The sequence below is a fragment of the Acyrthosiphon pisum genome, chromosome X, assembly GCF_005508785.2.
Source record: "Acyrthosiphon pisum isolate AL4f chromosome X, pea_aphid_22Mar2018_4r6ur, whole genome shotgun sequence".
In the NCBI taxonomy this organism is placed as follows: domain Eukaryota; kingdom Metazoa; phylum Arthropoda; class Insecta; order Hemiptera; family Aphididae; genus Acyrthosiphon; species Acyrthosiphon pisum.
Genome location: NC_042493.1, coordinates 55,282,919 through 55,289,618, shown reverse-complemented (window position 1 = coordinate 55,289,618; position 6,700 = coordinate 55,282,919).

Below are 6,700 nucleotides of genomic sequence, written 5' to 3'. Positions count from 1 at the left end.
AAGCGATAGTAAAAGTGTTGCACAGCTATATCGTAACTGCATAAGTATCTATTAGAAAAACGACATTGTGCACGCACGTGTGTTTACATGGTTTGAATACTAATATTAATTGTATATTTCAACAATAAGGATAACCAAAACATTAAAACCACGAATTAAGATATACCTAAATATATCTCGATTTGTGATTTAAACACAACCTATTATGCATATTGCATTCCCATCATAATTATTAATGAGGTGATTAAATATTTTATCAAATAAATTAGCGTTATCATATTATTGTTTATCAGTCGCAAATATTGTAATTGCGGTTACCAAACTTTTTGATTATTCTGTATACTACAATATAATATAATTACATATTTTATTATTTTTTCTGTTATTAGATATGTACCCAATGCTTTTACAACGATAGGGTTTCTAAGTGAAATTACCTTACAACTAAACTTCCAGACATCAAATATTACTTATGACAGTAACACTTAATAATATTATTATCTGCTGTTTGTATTTTATCTAGCAAGCTCGTTGTTTTGTTTGCGTACACTGGCCCGTGCTTCTCCATGTACCATGGTTTGTCTGGGTTATACAATATTGGATATAACAATATTATGTTGTATGGTGCTACTGTTCGAGAGTATATTATACCAATCTGACATTCTGTACCAAGATACCTACTCAGTAGTCAGCAGTCAGCGTTCAACATTTCAACTCATTAGTCCTTTCAGGCTGGTTCTTACAATGTCTTGTTAAAGTTAACCGGATTTTGTAAGAACAGCTCTTAGGGCCGTTCTTACAATGTCCGGTAAAGTGTTGGTTAACGCTAACCGGATGATAACAGATTTTATTACCGGCAGAATTCCGCCGGTTAAGTGTCGGTTAACTTTAACCGGAGGTCGTAAGAACCAGCCTTAGACGGAATGGTAAATACTTGCCAAATACGAAAATAATTTTATATTCAACCGGTTATATAATTTATGTCAAAGGCACTGAACGTTAAATAATGTTATCAAAATTATAATAGATTGAATATTAATTTGTTACAAGTAAGCTTCTAAGTTTTGAATTATTATGTATAGGTAGGTAATCTAATGTAGCTAAAAAAATTAAAATGGTCATGTTTTTAATATTTAATGATATCTATGATATTTTCAAAATAGGTAGTAAATTTTGTCAGTTATCTATTGTTCAGTATTAATTATTATAATATAAATTATAAAAAATTCCTAAAATATCCAAGCATGAATGTGGTTAAGAATAATAAATAATTTGTAGAAAGTCAATGATTGAAATAATACAATTTTTATTAGATGGACTACCTATATCACTTTTTTGTTAGGTTTTTGTGAAGTTAAATAAATAGATTAAACTAATTATTAATGAAGTTGGTAACTCTCTCTCTATATATATTATATATTTTACTTTTAAAGTGATTTAAAGAACAATAATAATATACTTTATTAGAATGGTTTATATTATGTAGATACATACTATTATAGACATTATTATAAAGAAATGATTATTTAATAGTTATATAGTTAGGCAGGTACTACCATTTTAGTTATATTTTAATGTTTTAATTGTTCAATATTCAAAGTCCAGCAAATTGGACGAACAAATAAAAATATTTATAAACATGTAGTAATAAAGGTACTATATATGACCTTATGATATCATGTACCTATTTAAGGATGTAGTCGTTATATTATAATGGATTATCAAAAAAGTTGTCATTGATCAAGTGCATAGTTGTGTAAATTATAAGTTGCTGCAAAACATTTAAAGGTATCTATTCAAGTTTGAGTTATTTATTTGATACAATGTTACCGATAAATCCCATGATTAATAACTAGTAAAGCAAGGCTTCAATTTACCTACCTACTTAGTCAAAGATACATTTTAATTCAGAATTTTAATAACAATGATTTGTAAAATCTAGGCTGCACAAAATCATGAAAGTAAAAGTTCAATGATCTTTAACAAAAAACTAATATGACTTAACAAATATGATTGCTAAAAATGTAAAGCTAGTTTATATAGGAATTAAATAATACACATATTTTTTAACATATTTTTCTTTGTTTATACATTCTTTGTATAGACAATCACAACTAATTGCTTATATTGGTGTTATATATTTGAGATAGTAGTTTTCTATGAAAAAAATTAATAATTACGATGACTACTGTTCATTTTTTAAATAATGAATCTATAATAGATTTTTTCTGAACCATGGTTCAAAAAAAATAATTGAATTTGGCCCGTTTACAATGAAAGAAGAAATATTGTCCTAATGAATTAGAGTTCAAATGGTTACCGGCGAGAGACCTACCTACTCTTAGAGTAGATATCTGCCTACCTAAATTGGAGCTTATATAGTATGTTCTATTGTAACGTAACAATATATATTTAATTATTTTTAAATATACTGATTTTTTACAACAATTTATAGGCAACTTGGAAACAGCTAGTTTTAAGACTAACAGAGCCCAGTAGATAGGTAGGTATTCACCTAACTTATCTATGAAGCAGGATTCAGAAATGTATAGAAGTCGAGATGTCATTCCAAAAAAAGAAACATGATCAGACTAAAAAGCAAGGTCTCCAGTTTTAAAAATACCTGGGTAACATCATTGTTTATATTTTTGATAGATTAGTTAAACTTGAAAATATTTATTAAACCATTGTTGTCTAATGCTGGTAGGTAAATTTTTATTCAATTGCAAATCACAAAATATAGGAACTTACCCAGACATCCAGAGGTTAGTAATATTGTATTGCAACCTATTTTGTTACTTGCTATTATAAAATAATAAGATAAAACTTTTCCTCCGCTCAGATTCTAAAATTAAAACTTTCATATTCTATTAGAGTTCAACCAATATAAATATTTAATGATGTTTGCATACTATTTTTTCATACAGTTATGGGTTGCATTTTGGAAACTACTTTATGGGTACTACTTTAAAGTTAGGTACTCTTTGGCTCACATCACACTTTTATAAATTGTTTTGTGACAAGCATCATAAATTAGACTGTTGGTTTACTTAAAATCAACCTTGTTTTTTATTAATGTAAAACATATATAAACTATCTATATATAAACTATCTATTTAGACAAAAAAAAAAATATATAAAAATAATAATTATTATTCCTCATATTTATAACTAATATAATACTAAACACTTTTCACTACTTGAAAGTGATTTCCATTTAGATGTTCGATGTATATGCATTGTTCATTTTTTTTTACACCATGTTTGTAACTTCCAGATTTTCCGAAAAAATGCCATTCAAATTTATCAAGTGTTTTTGTATAAACATAAATATGGGTATTTAAAAATATTGCTGTAGCCATCATTTCTATGTCTGTGTCCCAAATACCATTTTCTTCCATTCCGGTCAAAGCCAGGTACGTGTCTACGTCTCCTACAATTTTTTGTATTGCTTCATTTTCTCTATAGGCCTATAAATCACAAAATACCATCAACAATACAATAATTAAAAATAGATATTAATAATAATTTATTATTTTAATTTACTTTGATTAATGATGCACGGATCATTAAATGATGTTCTTCAGTTCCAGAGATCCATACTGAAATTGACCGAAACCAACAGTTTCCGTCTCCATCAATACTTAATCTATCAAGAGGTTCACCCAATAAATGTGTTTTCTTGGATTTTTTTGCCACTGGATTTTGGGGAGCAGGAAAATTAAATTGTTTACATTTTGTTTTCATTCATAACAAAGAAACTGGGTTGATATATTTTTTATTTTGAAAGTCTGGAGGAAGAGCAGTTACTATTGAGTTATCTTCAAACTGGCTTATGTGATCGGTACTTCTATAGTATTTTTTTATATTTGAAATAAGCTGTTTTGTTTTTCAACAGTTTTCCCCCTACTTAATGTGCATTTTTTTTTGTCCAAAATATCATTTATAATGAACGGCCCAATCCATGGCATAAAAACCCAACCTCCTTTGCGATCTTCACGACGTAGATTTTTTAATAATACTTCATCTCCTTTTTTAAATGTACTATCTGACTGAGGGTGACGCTTCGCATATGAAGATTTTTGTTTTACTTGTGCCTCCAGTATGTTTTCATGAACACTATCTTCCATGATACCTAGTAATGTAATAAGATTTTATCAATTATTTTAAAGAAGATTTTCAAATGGTCTGAAAATTATCCTAATTAAAGGAATTTGAATCATAATGTAAGTATTTAAAATTAATTGTATAATATTTTTATTTTCTTATCCTTTTTTTTTAAAAAAAACTTAATTTTTCAAAATGTTATGCCATGTTTACTGTATTGTGTTGTATTTAATGTTTTATATTTTGTACCTAGGTATTGTAATTAATTGTATAATAACGTATATAAGACATAAGTACAAGTTTAACTAGTGACTGAATTATTATTAGAAAAGTTAATTTTTGTAATAAATTAATTGTATTATCTTTGCTTAGAATCCTAACCTAACCTTAGAAACGTTCAATATACCAAATTTGTGTTCAGCATTTCTAATTTTTTTTAGTAATTAATATTGATTTTAAAATAATCTATTATAAAATCAATGATATTACTTTGAGTGAATTGACCTATTATCAAACTTTAAGGTATAAACATTATCTGGGATTTCACATGTTTTTACTATATTGTAATTTCTAAGCAATTTATGTATATGAGAAATATTACAATTTAAAATGTTTAAATTCTTGCTTTAAAGTTACAATGTCATAGAAAATCCATTTGAAAACAGATAATATTCTTAGCTTCAAGTTTGATATAGGTCAATTCACTTTATATTAAAGCTAACTACACAAAATAGAAACTGCCGGATATAAATTGTATGTTATAGGTTAGTAAAACATAGACAACACATGTAGATGTGACATCCACTTAAGAATAAAAATGAATATTTATAGGTATGCACTATAAAACTTTAATCTATAAAACGAACCATACTGCAGGGAACATTAATAATTTTATAAAACAACAATTACCTCTCATTGAAACCATATATGCCAGAGTATTTTCAAAGGTTTTTTCATCAAAGTCCAAACTAAAGTCAAAATCATCAACATTATTGTCAACATTTGTTTGAAATCTTACATCTACCGGTAATACAGGTTCCCTTCGGTATAATATATAAAATGGAGAGAACTTTGTAGAATTATGTTGTGCCGTTCTATAAGCAAACATAACACCATGTAGTACGTCAGGCCATTGTAATTCATTTCCATCATGCACCTATAATATTAAATAGATAGTTATTAAATATCTTAGAACTATCTTACTTTTTGTGTAAAAATAATATTTTTCTAAAAGCAAAAAACTATCTAAAAAAAAAAACAAAATGTATTTGAATATATTTATCAAAATACAGATGTGGGTGTTCTTTGCTAACTAACTTACTTTCAAAAGGCTATTTTTTATAGTACGGTTTAATCTTTCGACCAAACCATTAGCCTGTGGATTGTATGGGGAAGTCACACGATGTTGAGTGCCAGTTAATCGGAATAACTCTTCTGCTAAATTATTACAAAATTCTCTTCCTTGATCGCTGATTTCTACTGTAGGACAACCATGACGACAAATAATATCGTCATAAATAAATCGAGCAACTGTTTTTGCTGTTTTGTCTGGCAATGCACGGGCTTCGCACCATTTACTGAAGTAGTCTATTGCAACAGCTACATACCGTAAACTATTTACTTCAGGCAGCGTAATAAGGTCAATACCTATTTGCTTGAATACCTGAAATATATTAGGTATATTATAATAATTTTGTCATTAAGAAATAAAAATCAAAAATATAATTTCTTACTACTTTAGGAACAGTTATGGGTTGCATTTCAGGAACAACTTTGAGAGTTGCTGGATTGACTCTCTGGCAAACATCACACTCTTTTATATACTTCTTTGCATCCAGTGTCATCGATGGCCAATAAAATCTTGTTTTTAACAAACGGAGCGTCGCGTCTCTACCACGATGACTTGAAAGAGCCGTGGCTTCACAAGAGTCATCAGTTCCTCTATGAACCATCTGAAGAATGTCCATACGTTCTTTCAAATCCAAAACAACTTTTGAAAAAGTTTTTTTGTACAACAAAATTCCGTTTTGTAAGGTAAATGCTTTTGACTGCCTTCTAAAATTTGCCTTTTCATTTTTAGTCAATACATATCCAGGATAACCATAGCCCATTAAAAATGAATGAACGGCATTTAAACTTATTGGCTGACCCTTAGCGTTCCCTAAAATTAACTTAAGATAATTATTTAATCTTCAATAACCAAGCAAGCTAGTATAACTGCTATTATTTTTATATTTACAAACATATTGCATAAGCATAATAAAATATGTTATTTTAACTATAACCTAATCTACATTAAAGCAGTTTGAAGTGACTAAATAATGGAAATATAGGTGACAAGTAATTTGGTGTAAGTACCGGTAATTAATGTTGTAAGTTGTAACTAAAAAATCTAAAAATGTATAAACACTTTAACCTCATTTAACATTTACACATGCAGTCATGCATTAATAAACCTAATTGAGTAAATAAATTATCCTCTATGCTTGTATTGAACATTGCTTTGTAAAAAATATAAATTTTAATAATATCCATTCTTTTATCATTAAAAGTAGCATTATGGATCATTTTAGCTGTTTAATTAATATTAGTA